This window comes from Anomaloglossus baeobatrachus, chromosome 3 (assembly GCF_048569485.1).
Source record: "Anomaloglossus baeobatrachus isolate aAnoBae1 chromosome 3, aAnoBae1.hap1, whole genome shotgun sequence".
Lineage (NCBI taxonomy): Eukaryota > Metazoa > Chordata > Amphibia > Anura > Aromobatidae > Anomaloglossus > Anomaloglossus baeobatrachus.
In genome coordinates this window covers 198,949,914-198,969,788 of record NC_134355.1, presented here as the reverse complement: position 1 = coordinate 198,969,788, position 19,875 = coordinate 198,949,914, and the positions used below count along the sequence as shown (strand labels likewise).

The following is a 19,875-nucleotide window of genomic DNA, read 5'->3' as shown; positions in this document are numbered from 1 at the left end:
TTCTTAAATGAAATAGGACACCAATGGAAATAAAAACAGCTTATACTCACCTCTCGGACTGGCTCTGTTTATGCTGACACTTGTGCGACACTGGCTGCAGCGGTCACGCTTCCCTCAGACAAAACGGGGACACCTCATAGGCAAACAGCTGCCAATAATAAATTGGGGGCAGAGTTTGCCATAGCTGGATATCCAACACTGCTGCTTTTCTGTCTGCCAACAGCAAGAAGGGGTGAAACACATTCTCAGTGTGTTCACTTGAATTAAATTTAGTAACAGAAAAACATTCCGATCCAGGCTGCAGCTGTAATCTTTGTAGGCCTTTGTATTTTCCCCTCTATGATGAGGCCATGTTTAATTGGTCCACATCGTGGAGGAGAAAAAGCAAACACCCACAGAGAAGGTTTGTGACACACACTCAGTTGGTTGAAGGGTATATTTGCATATTAGCAGCTCTTTAAAACCCAGGGCATAACTTTGAAACAATGGTACAGAAAATAAAAAAAAAAAAGAAAAACTGTCGCAATATAAGTGGAGCAGCAGCAATTGAAGTACGCTTTCACATGAAAAATCCTGTGAACTGTCCTCTTTATAAGCATAATCCAATAGGCTTTTGCATTACAGATTTCCTTGCTTCTTCAAGCAGATGTAGCATAAATGTATCTTGCATATATAGGTCTCAAATTGTTTATAGTCATAAAATACTTTTAAAAAGTTGAAAAGCTTCAGTTTGTGCAATTATTGTATTTTGTTTGCAATTTTTGCTCAAAGAGTGCAAAAGACATCCAACCATGTCAAGGTGTACCTTTTAATATGGACGATTCCTAAACAATATTGTCCTACTTCTATATGTGCAAAACAGCTACATCTGAATGTAGGCCAATATACCAACATCGCACACTGAGATTAATGAATACATGAACTCTAATATTGCTTGAGACATTAAAAACATAATGTTTAGGTTTAGTTAGCAGTTTTTGAACAAAGAACTCAAAAACCATACAACCACCAACCAAAAGCCATTCAACCAAGAAGCACCTTTTAATGGATGGTTCCTTAATACTATTGTCCTACCTCTCCATGTGCCAAAACTAGCTTTCTCTGAACGGTGAGTGAAAAATGAACCAGGCATAGCTTGCAATGAAAACCTTGTATGGAAAAGATCAGTTAATAGGTAGGGATGAGCGAACCCGAACAGTAAAGGTCGGGGTTCGTACCGGACATTGGGTGTCTGGGTCTCGAATTCGTAAACACAGATTTTATTTTTTTTTAAAAAAAAGTCTGAGTTTGGGTACTGTTTGTATGTGAATAAAGTTTGCTGAAAGGCTGCAGCACAGCCAATCAACAAGCTTTATTGCATGGAAAAGGACGATATCTGTAAATTGCTGTGAACAATAATGAAAAAAAAATGACGTGCGGTCCAGCCTATATTTGATAACCAGCGTAGGCAGCATAGGTAAAACAGAAAGCTGTGGGCTGCATCCCTAAGCTATCAGCTTTACCTTGGTTTGTTATCAAAAATAGAAGGGATTCCTTGCCATTTTTTTCAATTATTTGAATATATAATAAAAAACGACTTGGAGACCCCCTTATTTTTGATAACCAGCCAAGGTAAAGTAGACAGCAGAGGGCTGGTATTATCAGGCAAGGAATGTCCATGAGTATTTCACCCTCCCCAGCCTAAAAATAGCAGCCTGCAGTTGCCTCCGAAGTGGCATATCCATTAGATGCATCAATGTTGGCGCATTGCCCGACTCCTCCCTAGTGCAATAACTATCAGGGTAATAGGTTTTGGGTTGATGTCAGCTGTGAATTGGCAGCTGGCATCAAGCCTAGGGGTTAGTATTAGATAGGCATCTATCAGACATCCCCATTACTAACCCGACAAGTGTTGAGTTGAAAAACACACACAGGGAAAAAAATAGTTTATTTGAATAAATACTCCACCATACTCCCTCTTTCACCAATTTATTGAATAAAAAATTCTCGACTTTCTGTCAAATCCAGTTGGTGAATAAACACTCCCACAGACTCCGTCGTTCACCAATTTATTAATTAAAAAGAAATTCTGGAAGTTACATCTTAATCCAGTGGAGTAATGGATGCACAACACAGGGCTTGTATTTTTAGAATGGGAAAGGCCAAGTAACCATGGGTCTTCCCAGTCTGATAATATCAGCCCCCAACTGTCTGCTTTGCCATACTAGTTATCAAAATAGGAGGACACCACACAATTTTTTTTTTATAATTTGTTTGCAGGGGTCCATGGACAAGCTTGGGTCAAGTCCAGGTCCCGATCCGAACTTTTAATTAAAGTCCAGCTGGACCCAGCGAACCCAAACTTCCATGGGTCTGATCATACCAATTAAAAAGGGTGCTGAGCCCTTATATCAGCCCCATAGCAGATTTATGCAGCTGTACATTAATTCAATACAATAAGTGTGTGCATCCTATATTTTTTCTTTGTTGTAGTGCAAATATTGTGACTTTGCAGTTTTTGAACAGAGGCACTAAAGTTGACTGACCCAAGTCATATTTTTCAAAACTGACAACATTTCTTACACCATAAATATATCCCCAGTCATTACTGGAGTAACATTTTTTGCAAGGTGCACACCACTGATAAGATGCTCAGAATTTATTAAGTGGTGTTCACTTTTTAATTAATCTGTTGCATCTTATTCCTGCACATCCCTCATTAGGACTAGTGTACGAAATGACAGTCTTAATCGGCCCCATAGTTTTTTCAGCACAGTACCTCCAGAATACATTGAATGTTAGACATGAAGAACATGTGTCTTTTTGGTTTGTTCTGGTAAAATACGCAACATGATGACCTTAGGTTGCACAAAATTTCCATGCTGACAGATGTCCTTTGACTATGTTCTTATCAAGGGATCACATGGGATGACATTTTTCTTCGAACGATTAAGTGTCATGAGAAATCAAGTGTTCTTATAAATTTGGGAAAACAGCATGAGATGAAGGGAGTTAGAAGTTATTCCTGTTTATGGCATAACGCAACATATAGTAGTAATGGTTAGCTGGTGTTTCTTGTGGTGAAACATCATGCTACATCACTCTACTCTTTCCAGAATTCCTGTAGTCTTCAGTAGAGATGAACTGCATGCGGCTTTTATTTTTTTCTTTTTAAATTATTTAAATAAATAATTTTTACAAAATGGTGTGCGGTCCCCCAGTTTTGATACCCAGCCATGATAAAGCTCAACAGCTGGGGGCTGGTATTCTCAGCCTGGGGAGTCCCATGGTTACTGGACCCTCCCAGGCTAAGAATAGCAGCCTGCTTTCACTTACAGATTAGTGGTGGGGGTGTCTCATATGAAGCCTGCCATTACTAATCTAGAGCTTAGTGGCGCTGTAGGCTGTTATTAACCTCTTATATTACCCCGATTGCCACCGCACCAGGGCAATCGGCAAGAGCCGGGTAAAGTGCTGGGATTGTCGCGTCTAATGGATACGACAATTCCGAAGTTTCTGTAGGCTGCTATTCTTAGCTTGGGGTGATGTCCCAATAACCATGGGACTCCCCAGGTTGAGAATACCAGCTGTTGGGCTGCATGCCATTTTTTTTAAATTATTTTGTTTAAATAATTAAAAAAAAAAAAAGCCACATGCGTTTCTTCTTATTTTGATACTACACAGCCAAGATGAGTGCACGGCTGGGGGCTGCAGCCTGTAGCTGTATCCTTTATTTGTGCTGGGTATCATAATATGGGGGACCCTACGCCAATTTTTTTATTTATTTAATTTTATACCACGATACTGACTCGCAGACAGTTGCACTGCTTTCCCCACCAGCCGTCCGTCCTGGCTCCTGTGATTGGTTTGCAGTCAGCTTACACGCTGCAACTCAGTGTGGGGACGCGTCTGACTGCAACCAATCGCAGGTGCCAGTAGGCGGGGAAAGCAGTGCATATGGATGAGCAGTAATTAGCGGCCAAGGAAGTGAATGCGAGGCCTGGGAGTAGCGTACAGCCATGCCGGAGCCTTGGTAAGTACAGCGCGCCTGCTCCCATCCCCCTATCCCTTTTACCACCATTTTTAATCACCGGATTCTAGTCCCCATAGACATCACTACTTACCACCTCTTTTGGGAATCTGCATACTACAGTAATCTGTTTCATTTTTTTTTTGCATATAGTGTACAATTTAAATAATGCCAGCTAGATGACTACCTATAAAGATTATTTGTCGTACTTTTGCCAGTGTTATGTCGAAATCCTAAAGCCATTGCTTTTTTAGAGGGGACTTGTGTGAAAAAAAGCACGTAAATGCAAGTAAATAGCATTATATAGTTACACAGGTTGATAAAGACCTAAGTGCATCTTGTTCAACCTTCCTCCACCTATTATATATTTTGCCACTAAATAATTTATAACTGACAATGTTGTGTGCACTGAGGAAATCATCCAGCCCTTTTTTAAAAGTTGTTATAGTATCTGCCATTACTACCTCTTGTGGTTGGGCATTCCACAACCTTACTACTGTAACTGTAAAGAATCCTTTCCTATTTAGCTGCCAGAATTACCTTTCTTCTACTCACAGTGAGTGCCCCCTGATCCTTAGTATTGTCTTTTGAAGGAATAAGTCATGTGCCAGTCCTTTATATTGACCACACATGTATTTATACAAATAAATGAGATCTCCTCTGAGATGTCTTTTTTCTGTGCTAAACAAATCTAACTTTTCCAACCTCTCATCATATGGGAGGCCTTCCATTCCTTGTAGTAGTCTAGTTAGCCGCCTTTGAACTGACTCTAAAGGGGGCTTTACACGCAATGACATCGCTAACGAGATGTCGTTGGGGTCACGGAATTCGTGACGCACATTCGGCCTCGTTAGTGACGTCGTTGCGTGTGACACCTACAAGCGACCGCTAACGATCAAAAATACTCACCCAATCGTTGATCGTTGACACGTCGTTCTAATCCCAAATGTCGTTGCTGGTTCAGGATGCAGGTTGTTGGTCGTTCCTGAAGCAGCACATATCGCTACATGTGACACCGCAGGAATGAGTAACATCACCGTACCTGCGTCCTCCGGCAACGAGGTGGGCGTGACTTTCATGCAGCTGCTCTCCGCCTCTCCGCTTCTATCGGACGCCTGCCGTGTGTCGTCGCTGTGACACCACACGAACCGCCCCCTTAGAAAAGAGGCTGTTCGCCGGCCACAGCGACGTCGCTAGGAAGGTAAATATGTGTGACGGGTATTAGCGATATTGTGCGCCACGGGCAGCGATATGCCCGTGACGCACAAACGACGGGGGCGGGTGCGATCGGCAGCGACATATCAAGCGATGTTGCTGCGTGTAAAGTGGCCTTAACTTCTTAATATCCTTTTAAAATGTGAAATCTAAAACTGGATCCCATATTCCAGATGTGGCCCTACAACTGATTTATAGAGGGGTAACAATACGTTGGGATCAAAGCATCTAATCTCTCTTTTTATACAACCTAAAATCTTGTTTGCTTTAGCAGCTGCTGCCTGACATTGAGTACTACTGCTCAGCATGTTTGTAATGAGAATACCCAAGTCCTTCTCCTTCTCCTGTTCTGTAGTCCTGAGTTTACTTACATTGAATGTATACTGTGAGACTGTGACCGGGGTTATCTATGACGGCCGGTATGTCTCGCCCCGGTTGTGCTCACTCCATGATAGAAAGCAACTCCACTCCGGGGTTAATGCTGTTTCCCTACAGGCTTCAGGAAGGGTTAAAAGGAAACAGGAACGAGGGCAGGTGTGCCGGGTGTGAGGGAGTGATCACATCTCCCTGAGTTCTCTGCCGGAAAGGCCCATATGTACTATTGTGGACTTGTTCTTTGGATAATAAACCATGTGCTGTGAACCTTGGTGCCTGGATCCCGTGTCTTCTGCAGCGCAGCCGACGACGCTACCTCACATATGGTGGAGAATGCGGGCATGACAGCCGGTGAGGTGTAGCATTCATCCCTGGTGACCCAGCTGCGCATGTCCTGGATTCGAGCGGCTATACTACAGCCCAAACCCGGCGACACCATGGAGGACATACTAAAGCATTTGGCTCAGGCTAATGCACAGCAGCAACAGGCTAATGCACAGCAGCAACAGACCAATGCACACCTGCTCCAATCCTTGCAAGTGCAGGAAAAAAAATTCCAAGAACAGATGGATCAGGCCAATGCACGTCAGCAGCAAGCCTTGCAATTGCAGGAAAAAAGGCACCAAGAACAGATGGTTCTCCTGGCCAAGTCGATCCGTGCCGGACCGGCAGCAACAACCCAGGGACCGGGTGACGACGGCAGCGTCCGGAAAGCGGTGAGACAAGCGTTGCAAAAGATGACCCCGGGGGATGATGTGGAAGCGTTCCTGGCGGTGTTTGAGCGGGTGGCCGAGCGGGAAAAGCTGCCGACCCCGCAGTGGGCTGAGGTATTGTCACCCTATCTGACGGGGGAACCCCAAAAAGCGTACCTGGACCTCTGTACCGAGGACGCCATTGACTATGTGACCCTGAAAGCCGAAATACTGGCTCGGTTGGGGGTGAATACCTATGTACGGGCTCAGCGGGTAAATCAGTGGTTCTTTGAGGAAACCAAACCTGTACGCTCCCAGGCCTATGACTTGTTGCATCTCGTAAAAAAGTGGTTACAGCCTGACACTCTGAGCCCGGCGCAAATGGTAGAAAGGGTAGTTGTTGACCGTTTTGTACGCACTTTACCCGTCTCCATTCAACGGTGGGTTGGACAGGGCGACCCAAGTACCCTGGACCAATTAGTATGCCTGGTAGAGCGGCATGTGGCTACGCAGGACTTGATACGGGACACTGAGACTTTGCGTACCGCCCGTCGGTCCGGCCCCTCCAAGCCTAGGGCCAAGGACCCACCGCTGACACCGGTGCGGGAGTCCGCTACCGTCCCGTCTGAGGCCGCACCCTCCGTCCCTGAGGTCCGGAAAACTATGTACCCTAAACGACAACTCGTCAAGGGGGTGTCCTTCCCTATTAGATGTTGGCGGTGCCAGCGGGTGGGACATATGGAAGCCCAGTGTCCCCTCACCACGGAGCCCATGGATTGTGGGGTTACCCGACGGGGTTCAATGTATGCTCAGGTGGTGTGTACCGCTGACCTGGTCTACCCAGAGACTGAGCCCCACTTGTGCCAAATACAGGTGAATGGATGTCCGGTTACAGGCTTGTTGGATTCCGGAAGCTTAGTGACCCTTGTGCGATCAACCCTAAGGGCTAAAGTAAAGGCCACAGGACGTACCGTGGGGGTGGTTTGCATACATGGGGACCGCCGAGACTATCCCACGGGGATAGTCACCATCACAGCACCTTGCGGTCAGGTGCAACATGAGGTGGGACTTATTAATACTCTTCCCTATGATGTGATCCTAGGAAGGGATCTGCCCTATTTTTGGACTTTATGGAAGGGACCTCCTAAGTCCCCTCAGATATTGGTCAGTCCGGGACCTGAGCCCTACAATCCTGAATCCGGGACGCCTGCCGTAGGGGTCCCCATGATAGGGACAGGATGTGAACCTGATAGGTCGCCCCTAGAGGTATTGGCAGGAGAGGCTGAGACGGTCGAGCCCATCCCGGAGTTGGAGGCATCCCCGGATACGTTTGGGACAGCCCAACTCCAGGACCCTACATTAATACATGCCCGGAGTCGGGTGACAGTAGTTGACGGGGTGGCACAGCTGCCTGGTGCCCAGGTAAGATACCCCCATTTCGCTCTTAAGCAGGATTTACTCTACCGGGTAGATGAAATACGGGGCGTAGGGGTAGAGCAGTTGGTGGTGCCCCAGCCGTATCGCCGGCGGGTCCTCGACTTGGCTCATAAACACCTGATGAGTGGTCACCTAGGGGTCAAGAAAACGCAGGAGCGAATATTGCAAAGGTTCTATTGGCCCGGGGTCTTTGGGGAGGTAAAACGGTTCTGCGAAACCTGCCCGGAGTGTCAGCTTACCGCACCCCTGACCCACTTTCGCAGACCGTTGGTACCGTTACCCATTATAGAAGTCCCTTTTGAACGGATAGGGATGGATCTGGTGGGGCCCCTCGTAAAGTCTGCTCGAGGGCACCAGCATATCCTAGTGATCGTTGACTATGCCACCCGGTATCCAGAGGCGATACCTCTCAGACATACTGCAGCAAAGCTTATAGCTCGGGAGTTGTTTGCTGTGTTCTGCCAGGTGGGGTTGCCAAAGGAGATCCTTACGGATCAGGGGACCCCATTCATGTCTAAAGTGACCAAAGAACTATGCCGGCTACTCCAGATCAAGCAGTTGCGTACGTCTGTGTATCATCCTCAGACGGACGGTTTAGTGGAACGATTCAATAAAACCCTGAAAACCATGCTCAAAAGGGTGATTTCCAAAGACGGGAAAGACTGGGATATGATGCTTCCCTATTTGATGTTTGCCATACGAGAGGTGCCACAGGCATCCACGGGGTTTTCGCCTTTTGAATTGTTATACGGGCGACATCCCCGGGGATTGTTGGACCTGGCAAAAGAAACCTGGGAGCAGGAGCCCACCCCCCATAAAAGTGTGATTGAACACATTTTGGGTATGCAGAACCGCATAAGCGCGGTCATGCCAATTGTGAAGGAGCATTTACAGGAGGCTCAGGCCGCGCAAAGCGGCCGCTACAATAGACAAGCCACCGTGCGGACCTTTAATCCCGGGGATCGGGTGTTGGTATTGATCCCCACGGCGGAGAGTAAATTCCTGGCTCAGTGGCACGGCCCCTACGAGATAAAGGAAAGAGTCGGGGTGGTTAACTATAAAGTATTGCAGCCCGGTAGGCGGAAACCTGAACAAATATACCATGTCAACTTATTAAAACCTTGGCAGGAACGGGAAAGCCTGATGGCTGTTTTTTCCCCACCTCCCTCCTCTTCGGGTCGTTCACATCCGGCTCCAGCGACCTCCGGAGAGGACGAACCGGAAGTAAGGATTGGAGAAGCCCTCACCAAGCAACAGAGGCGAGAGGCCAGACGGTTGGTTCAGCAGAACCCCGATGTCTTCTCTGAGCTGCCCGGTAGGACCAGTCTGATACGACATGATATTGTCACCGAGCCCCACCTGAAGGTACGCCTGAAGTCATACCGGGTGCCGGAGGCTCGACGACAAGCCATATCGGAGGAAGTAAAGACAATGTTACGCCTGGGGGTCATCGAAAAATCCCGGAGTGAATGGGCTAGTCCGATTGTCCTAATACCAAAACCCGATGGCTCCTTAAGGTTCTGCAATGACTTTAGGAGATTGAACGAAATATCCAAGTTCGATCTCTACCCCATGCCCCGGGTGGATGAGCTGATTGATAGGCTGGGACAGGCGCGATATTTTACCACGCTCGACCTGACCAAGGGGTACTGGCAGGTGCCACTGACGGAGTCCGCCAAGGAGAAAACCGCTTTTGTTACGCCAGAGGGTCTCTTCCACTATGTTGTCTTGCCTTTTGGGTTACATGGCGCTGCGGCCACGTTCCAGAGGTTGATGGACTTAGTGCTGGAACCCCACCAGGCGTATGCATCAGCGTACCTTGATGACATCATTATTTACAGCTCCGATTGGCAGACCCACTTGGAACAGGTACAAGCGGTGGTGGACGCGCTTCGAACAGCCGGATTGACAGCCAATCCCAAGAAATGTGCATTGGGACTCACGGAAGCCCGCTACTTGGGCTACGTGATAGGCCAAGGAGTGATTAAGCCCCAAATTAACAAGGTTGAGGCGATCCAGAAGTGGCCTAGACCCCTGACCACGAAGCAGGTTAGGGCCTTCCTGGGTATCGTGGGGTACTACAGGAGGTTTGTGAAAGATTTTGCGGGACTATCAGCCCCCTTGACGGACCTTCTCAAAGGCAAGAAGTCCGTCATGGTGCGCTGGACTCCGCAGGCCGAGGACTCCTTCCGGGCCCTGAAGGAGGTCCTGTGCGGACAGCCCGTTCTGGTCAACCCTGATTTCCGGAAGGAGTTCATAGTACAGACTGACGCCTCGGAGGTCGGCCTGGGGGCAGTGCTGTCTCAGGTGGTTCAGGGGGAGGAACACCCCGTCACCTTCTTGAGTAGGAAGCTCACCCCTCCCGAGCGGAATTATAGCGTAGTGGAGAAGGAGTGCCTGGCGATCAAGTGGGCCTTGGAGTCCCTACGCTATTACCTGCTGGGACGGCAGTTTCGCTTGGTGACGGATCACTCTCCACTGGTCTGGATGAGGTCCGCCAAGGAACGGAATGCCCGGGTTACCCGGTGGTTCCTTTCTCTGCAGAACTTCCGGTTTACGGTTGAACACCGGGCCGGTAGGTTGCAGGGCAACGCCGATGCCTTGTCCCGCGGCCCGTGTTTGATGGCAGGAGTTCAACCCCGCACGCTTGAACTGAGGGGGGGGGTATGTGAGACTGTGACCGGGGTTATCTATAACGGCCGGTATGTCTCGCCCCGGTTGTGCTCACTCCATGATAGAAAGCAACTCCACTCCGGGGTTAATGCTGTTTCCCTACAGGCTTCAGGAAGGGTTAAAAGGAAACAGGAACGAGGGCAGGTGTGCCGGGTGTGAGGGAGTGATCACATCTCCCTGAGTTCTCTGCCGGAAAGGCCCATATGTACTATTGTGGACTTGTTCTTTGGATAATAAACCGTGTGCTGTGAACCTTGGTGCCTGGATCCCGTGTCTTCTGCAGCGCAGCCGACGACGCTACCTCACAATACACAGTTATAGGATTACTCCGTCCTAGGTGCATTACTTTACATTTATCAACATTAAATCTCATTTGCCAAGTATCTGCCCATTCTGACATCTTATCCAGATCGTTTTGTAATATTGTACAATCAAGGTCAGTTTAGAATATCCTACATAGTTTGGTGTCATCAGCAAAGACTGACATTTTACTATCAAGCCGATCCACAAGGTCATTAATAAAGAGAGTAAAAAGAATCGGTCCTAGCACAGATCCCTGCGGCACCCCACTGCTGACTATAGCCCATTTAGAGAATGTACCATTTATGACTACTCTTTGTTTCCTATCTTTTAGCCAATTCCTTACCCAGTTGCATATATTTTCCCCTAGTCCTTGCTTCTGGAGCTTTAGTATAAGGCTATTATGTGGTACAGTACCAAATGCCTTTGCAAAGTCCAAATAAATCACATCAGCTGCATTACCAATATCCAGGTTTGCACTTACCTCCTCATAGACCCCAGCAGGTTGGTTAGACACGACTTATCTTTCATGAATCCAGCGTTAAAATCCTGCCTGGCCACCTTAATGGAGCAACAGCTACCGTAAGGAAATAAACCCTTATTCTCCCGGGAGCGCTTGCTTTCTGTCATTGGGACGGTGTAGGGAACGGTTACAATCACTTCTCGGATATTTGACAGCTCGCTCTGCACAGATTCATTGCAGAGCTGGCTGTCAATCACATTGTTGGGGAGGGATTATAGCTGCTTCTCCCAGTACAGTGAGTGATGACTGTAACAGCTCCCTGCACCGCCCCTGCGACAGAAAGCCAGCAGGTCTCGGGAGAATATAAGTCAACTGTTTCCTGCTCGTTAGGCAGCCGGGCAGAAGGTAAAGGCCATTCACCTGCAGATTAACCCTATATCTGCAGGTATATTATTATTATTATTATTATTATTATTATTATTATTATTATTAATAACAATTTTATTATAAATGGGGTTTTTTTTACATGACGTTGCATTTAAGAATTGTAGTTGCCTATGTTTTTAATATGACTGTATAAAAAAACAAGGGAGAAATAAAAATGCAAGTTATACATATTTTTTTTATTGGATCCATTCTCAGTTTTGACGATAAAATTCGTTCCGTGAATTGGGCCGTAGAGACCCTATAAGCTAAATAGAGGAAAAACTGCTGTATTCTCTGCGTCTCTGGAGAAAATATGTGGCTTTGTTTTGTTAGACAAAAAGTCATAAATAAACAGGTCTGCGAATAAAAAGCTGTTTGATTATTTTCATCTAACTTCCATGTATTTTGGTGTGCTGAAAAAGAAAAAAATATTGAAAAAAATCCTGGACGTCAGGATTTGCCACAAGATGCAAAATTCTCTTCACATTTAGTAAATTTTACATAATTTTTTTTTTTTTAGGGTTTTGAAAGTCAAAATTACTACTAATTAATTCACATCAATGCATTGAAGATATATAATGCCAAAAAAATATAACTTTCAAAGAAAAGAACTTTCAGAGTGAGCTAATGAAACCAGCATCAACATTTTGCAAGCTGAATGAGCAGGCTCTGACATGCCCTGGCTTGTTTAAATTGTTTTATCTTTGTTCTCGCCTGTTCACACTTTTTAATCTCAGTTCGTGTTAGCTCTTCATATTCAACCGTGTTTCCAAAAATTAGCATTATGGCTCAGCGGAAGTGTATTAATTCGCCTAACAGTTTCTGTTACATTTGTGGTGAATATACAGTGTTGAAGCAACAGCTGAATATTACAGACTTTGTGAAAAAAGTATACTTCGCATATTTTGGACTAAAGCTTGGAGATCAAGATAAAGCTTGGGCGCCTCATAAAGTGTGCAAACGGTGTGTTGAGGACCTCCAAAATTGGTTCAAGGGTAAGAAAAAAGCTTTCCGTTATGGGATTCCTATGGTATGGCGAGAGCAAAAGAACCATAGTGATGATTGGTACTTTTGTTCATGCAATGTGAAAGGGTATAATTCAAAATGGAAGCATTCCATTTCATACCCCAATATTCACTCATCAATTCCTCCCATCCCCCATGGCACAGATATACCAGTACCCAAGGCCCCTGCTACCTTGGAAGAGATAACTATGTCCGATGAAGGTGGAGTCATACCTGAACCAGATGAATCAAGTTCTGACTTTGAAGATGATACAAGACCAAAATTGTTTTCCCAGGAGGAGATGAATGATTTGGTAAGAGACTTAAATCTTCCCAAAAATGCCGCTGAGTTACTCGGCTCAAGGCTCAAAAGCAAGAATTTATTGTTGCCAGGAGTGTCCTTTTCATGGTTCAGACATCGTGAAGACGAGTTCGTTCCTTACTTTGCCCAGGAAGATAAGTTGGTTTATTGCATCGATGTCGAAGGTTTGATGGGTCAATTCAAAATCCAATATGATTCAGTGCAATGGCGACTTTTTATAGATTCTTCAAAAAGAAGTCTCAAAGCAGTTTTACTCCACAACGGCGGTCTTTATGCTTCCATCCCTGTAGGTCATTCCGTACACCTCAAGGAAACCTACGAGAACTTGCAATTGGTTCTCCGTAAACTTAAATATGAAGACCACGGTTGGCAAGTGTGCAGGGATTTGAAAGTCTTGTGCATGCTGCTCGGGCAACAAGCTAGGTATACCAAATACCCTTGTTTTCTGTGTCTATGGGACAGTCGAGACCGACAAAATCACTGGACCAAGAAGAATTGGCAGCCGAGGGTGCTCACAGTTGGTGAAAAAAATGTCCTCCGAGAAACTTTGATTCCTCCCCATAAAGTTCTTCCACCACCTCTCCACATCAAATTGGGATTGATGAAGCAGTTCGTAAAATCACTTCCAAGAGATGGAGAATGCTTCAAATACTTGGTCGCCAAGTTTCCAGGCCTCTCGGAGGCAAAATTGAAGGAAGGTGTGTTTGTCGGACCAGACATTAGAAGGCTTATAGCTGATCAAGAGTTTATCAATACCATGATGCATCCTCAAAAAGAAGGGTGGATTGCATTTAAAGAGGTTGTAGAGAAATCTTTAGGCAATAACAAAGACCCTGACTACAAATTGTCGGACGAATGCTGAAAGTATTTCCAGCTTTAGGTTGCCTGAGGAGTTTGAAAGTGCATTTCCTCCATTCCCACCTTGACCACTTTCCTGAAAATTTGGGAGCTGTGAGTGAAGAGCAAGGTGAACAATTCCACCAGGACATTAAAGAGATGGAAAGAAGATACCAGGGAAGATGGAGCATTACAATGATGGCAGACTACTGTTGGATGCTTCAGAGAGACATTACAGATGCTACTCACAAGCGTAAATGTACCAGGAGAAGCCTCACAGGGAAGAAGAATCGATTTTAGTGTGTGTTAGTGTTACGGTTGCTGCGAGCACTGGAGACTATGTCTAGATTTCTTGCTACTGCACATGTGCGAGCGCTGGAGACTAAGTCCAGATTTCTTGCTACTGCACATGTGCGAGCGCTGGAGACTAAGTCCAGATTTCTTGCTACTGCACATGTGCGAGCGCTGGAGACTAAGTCCAGATTTCTTGCTACTGCACATGTGCGAGCGCCGGAGACTAAGTCCAATCTTGGAGCCATTGCACATGTGCGGGTGACATCATCGCTGACACGAGGTCACATGTCTCTGACACCTTCTATGCCGATTGGTCGCTGGTCATGTGCTTGTGACGTCTTGCTCGGTGATAGGCCAGCATGACGTCACTCCTGTCGTTCTGGCAGCGGATTGGCTCTGGTGTCCTCCATCTTGGATGAGGCACAGAGTCTATATAAGACCCTGACACACGCCGCATGGTGCTCAGTCCTCTTGGTTCATGCATATGAGTAGACGCTCTGTGCGCGTTCCTCTAGGCATTCCTCTGTCTATGCTAGGTGAGCGCTACCGGCAGGGTAGCGTTCTTATACCTTACAGCTTCGGCTGCTGTCCGTATCCTTACCTCTTAGGGGAGCGGACATAGGCAGGTGCCTGAGGCACATGGTCTGGCTGGGCCTTGTGATTCTACTCGTAGGTGGACGTTGCCGCTAGGGTAACGTTCCTTATACTGCGTCTGGCAGTTGTTCGTATCCTCGCACACTAGGGGAGCGAACAGAGGTAGGAGCTTTGTGCGGCTTACGCTGCTGTTCGTCTCTTTTGCACCACTAGAAGAGCGGACCTAGGCAGGTGCCATATCTAGTGGTTCGTGTCCTCGCACACTAGTGGAGCGAACGCAGGTAGGAGCTTTGTGCGGCTTACGCTGCTGTTCGTCTCTTTTGCACCACTAGAAGAGCGGACCTAGGTAGGTGCCATTTCGCACACATTGCCTTTGTCTCTGTGATTGTTAACAGAGATCATTCCACACACCCTCCAAGTAAGGGAGGAATTGCTTTACTTACTTATTATATTCTTCTGTGAGTTAACAGAGGTATTGCACTCTGCCATAGTCTGCAGCAAAGTCTTTGCACGGTGGACCCTGACTGTCTGATACTCCTTTCAGTTATTATCAGACAGCCCCCCGTAACATTAGGACTGAGCCAAGGGTCTGGCAGTTATGGCAGAATATCAGCAGTTACACCGTTACATACAAGTACTTGAGTCACGGCTCAAGAGTATAGAGGATAAACCTCAGACCATGGTGACATCTGCACATGATCCTCGACTTGCTCTGCCAAACAGATATTCTGGCGATGCCAGATCATGTCGTGGTTTCATTAGTCAGTGTCAGATACACCTAGAGGTCAACTCTTCTCGCTTCTCTACGGAGAGGTCCAGAGTAGGCTTTATCATCTCCTTACTTCAGGACAAAGCCTTAGAATGGGCGACTCCCCTATGGGAGCGCTCTGATGTGGTTACTCTGAGACATCAAGACTTTCTTGATGCTCTTAAGGCGGTATTCATGGGTCCGCAGGTTACCCATGATGCGGCCCTGAGACTGTTAGATCTATCTCAGGGTTCGTTATCCACTAGTTCTTATGCCATTGCTTTTAGAACTCTGGTGGCAGAACTAGATTGGCCAGAGAAGGTGTTGATTCCTATCTTCTGGAGAGGGTTGGCAGGCTATGTCAAGGATGCCCTTGCTACTCGTGAGGTCCCTGCTTCTCTGGAGGACTTGATCACAGTAGCAACGAGGATCGATGTACGCCATAAGGAACGTAGACTCGAGGTCTCTTCCTCACGCCCTAAGCATCGGGCTATTCCAGTTGTTGAGGGTCCACTACCATCTTCCTCAGCATCTGAAACATCTCCCACTCCTATGGAGTTAGGTCATACGTCCTCCAGACTACGCAAGTCTGGTCCTCCTATATGTTACGTATGTCGTCAGGCTGGGCACTATGCCAACAAGTGTCCTAGTCGTCAGGGAAACTTCCTGGCCTAGTAACCATTAGAGGGGGGTTACTAGAGACGTCTTCTGCACCCTCTAAGTGTTGTATCCCAGGTCAGCTCTCGTTATCTGAGAATACATGGCCTATTATGGCTTTTGTGGATTCCGGAGCTGACGGGATTTTTGTGTCCTCAGGATTTGTAAAGGGACACAATATTCCCTCTATCATGTTAGAGGCGCCTATTCCTGTCCGTGTTGTTAATGGAACTATGTTGTCTGACTCCATTACATTGAGGACAGTTCCCTTGCGCCTTTCCCTGTCTCAGGGTCACATAGAGGAGATTTCTTTTCTTGTTTTGCCTGAGGGTATAGACGACGTACTTCTGGGTCTTCCATGGCTTCGGACTCATGCTCCTCACATTGACTGGGAGTCTGACAGCATTATTAGTTGGGGTTCGAAATGTCAGTCCCGATGTCTTCCCTTACCACCTAAGGTCGTTGCGGTTGCATCAACTGATCTCTCTCCCATACCTACACCCTATTTGGATTTCGCTGACGTGTTCTCCAAACAGGGTGCTGAGGTTCTTCCACCCCATAGGCCGTATGACTGTGCCATAGACCTTATCCCAGGTTCGGTTCCACCTAAAGGCAGGGTTTACCCCCTGTCGATACCTGAGTCGGAGGCCATGTCGACCTATATAAGAGAGAGTTTAGAGAAGGGGTTCATTCGTAAGTCTGTCTCTCCCGCGGGAGCTGGGTTTTTCTTTGTTCGGAAGAAAGACGGTGATTTGCGTCCCTGCATAGATTACAGGGGTCTCAACGCAATCACAATAAAGAACAAATACCCATTACCTTTAATTTCGGAGCTCTTTGACAGACTGAGAGGAGCTCAAGTTTTTACGAAGTTGGATCTGCGGGGTGCGTATAACTTGGTACGAATTCGAAAGGGTGACGAATGGAAGACCGCTTTTAACACCCGAGACGGTCACTATGAATACCTCGTCATGCCTTTTGGGTTATGTAATGCACCCGCAGTATTTCAGGACTTCGTAAACGATGTATTCAGGGATTTACTGTTATCCTCAGTAGTGGTGTATCTGGACGACATCCTGATTTTTTCTCCTGATCTGGAGACTCATCGTCAGGATGTCGTTCGTGTCCTTTCCCGTTTAAGGGAGCACTCATTGTTTGCTAAACTCGAGAAATGTGTATTCGAGCAGTCCTCATTGCCTTTTTTGGGTTACATTATCTCACAAGAGGGTCTGGCTATGGATCCTGCGAAGCTCTCTGCTGTCCTTCAATGGTCCGAACCTCATTCCTTGAAGGCGGTGCAACGCTTCTTAGGATTCATAAATTATTACAGGCAGTTCATACCCCATTTTTCTACTTTGGTGGCCCCTTTGGTGGCCTTGACTAAGAAAGGTGCTAATCCCAAAGCCTGGTCTACTGAGACATCTCAGGCTTTTGAGGCAGTAAAAAGACACTTTTCAACTGCTCCCGTTCTTCAAAGACCCGATGAGAATAAGCCCTTCCTCTTAGAGGTTGATGCCTCTTCAGTGGGTGCTGGTGCGGTCTTGTATCAAAAGAACGGTGCAGGTAGAAAAAGGCCGTGTTTCTTCTTTGCTAAAACCTTTTCACCGGCAGAGAGAAACTATACCATTGGGGATAGGGAACTGCTCGCCTTGAGATTAGCCTTGGAGGAGTGGCGTCACTTGCTGGAAGGAGCGAAACATCCTTTCCAGGTCTATACAGACCATAAGAATCTGACGTACTTACAAACCGCTCAGCGTCTGAATCCTCGCCAAGCCCGCTGGTCCTTGTTTTTCTCCCGCTTTCACTTCTCCATCAACTATCTGTCTGGGAGTAAGAATAACAAGGCAGACGCCCTGTCTCGCTCTATGCTTTCTACCCAGGAAGAGATTGACGAACCTCGTCTTATCCTTCCCTCCAGGGTTTTTCATACGCTCTCCCCTGTGACGTTAGACCAAATCCCACCGGGCAAGACCTTTGTTCCGCCTGATCGACAGAATGATATACTGTCATGGGCCCACACCTCAAAGGTGGGTGGGCATTTTGGTATTAGGCGGACACGAGAGTTACTGGAGAGGTGGTATTGGTGGCCACACTTAGCCAGCCACGTAAAGAGATATGTCGGTTCCTGCTACTCGTGTGCTCGCAACCGTCCATTACGGCAGAGACCGGCTGGGCTCTTGCATCCTTTACCAGTGCCAGATAGACCATGGGAGGTGGTAGGCATGGACTTTGTGGGTGATCTTCCATGTTCACAGGGACATAGATTTGTGTGGGTCATTACGGACCATTTCTCCCGGATGGTTCATCTCGTACCGTTATCGAGAATCCCATCTTCCAGGGTACTAGCCAAACTATTCCTCAAGCATGTCTTTAGGCTTCACGGGATGCCAGATCGTATCATTTGTGATAGAGGCCCGCAATTTACTTCCCGTTTCTGGCGAGATCTTTGTAGCCTTCTGCAAATTGAGTTGAATCTCTCTTCGGCATACCATCCGGAGACTAATGGTTTGGTTGAACGTACCAATCAATCTATGATTATATACCTTCGACACTTTGTTGCTGAGAACCACGATAACTGGTCCTCCCTCCTACCCTGGGCAGAATTTGCCCTTAACAATTCGCTGGCTGAGGCCACTGGGCAGACACCGTTCGTACTCAATAATGGGCAACACCCTAGGGTACCAGTACCGTTTCCCGCTGCTGCACCTCCTCCTCTTGTGGCCGACTGGGCAACTAATGCCAGAGAGGTTTGGGATCGGACTCAAGAGTCGATCCAAGCAGCTAAGGACCGTATGAAGACGGTGTCCGATCGGTTTCGTCGCCCGGCTCCTGTCTTTTCTCCAGGGGACTTTGTGTGGCTCTCTGCAAAACACGTGAGACTTAGAGTGAGCTCTGTCAAATTTGCTCCTCGCTTCCTGGGTCCTTATGAGGTTCTTCGACAGGTAAATCCTGTAGTCTATCAATTGAAGTTACCTGTCCATCTTAGGATTCATGACAAATTCCATGTCTCACTGCTAAAGCCGGCTATTTTACCTCACGCTCGTGAAGTGCACTCTCCTGCCTCTGATTCCTCTCGCTCTAGCTATGAGGTACGAGCCATAGTTGGTTCTAAGATGGTTAGAGGGCGCAGGTTCTTCTTGATAGATTGGGAGGGCTATGGCCCGGAACATCGCTCTTGGGAGCCTGAGGAGGCTGTCCATGCTCCCGACTTAGTTGCCGATTACCTGCGTCGCCGGGAGGGGGGTCCTTGAGGGGGAGGTACTGTTACGGTTGCTGCGAGCACTGGAGACTATGTCTAGATTTCTTGCTACTGCACATGTGCGAGCGCTGGAGACTAAGTCCAGATTTCTTGCTACTGCACATGTGCGAGCGCTGGAGACTAAGTCCAGATTTCTTGCTACTGCACATGTGCGAGCGCCGGAGACTAAGTCCAATCTTGGAGCCATTGCACATGTGCGGGTGACATCATCGCTGACACGAGGTCACATGTCTCTGACACCTTCTATGCCGATTGGTCGCTGGTCATGTGCTTGTGACGTCTTGCTCGGTGATAGGCCAGCATGACGTCACTCCTGTCGTTCTGGCAGCGGATTGGCTCTGGTGTCCTCCATCTTGGATGAGGCACAGAGTCTATATAAGACCCTGACACACGCCGCATGGTGCTCAGTCCTCTTGGTTCATGCATATGAGTAGACGCTCTGTGCGCGTTCCTCTAGGCATTCCTCTGTCTATGCTAGGTGAGCGCTACCGGCAGGGTAGCGTTCTTATACCTTACAGCTTCGGCTGCTGTCCGTATCCTTACCTCTTAGGGGAGCGGACATAGGCAGGTGCC

The 19,875-nt window shown here is 47.2% G+C and overlaps 1 protein-coding gene across 3 annotated transcripts in view; it reads left to right on the top strand.

Moving 5' to 3' along the window:
• The window catches only part of FAM120B (family with sequence similarity 120 member B), a 280,814-nt gene that overhangs the window by 122,314 nt on the left and 138,625 nt on the right, over positions 1-19,875 (top strand). The gene's annotated exons all lie outside the window — the stretch shown is intronic.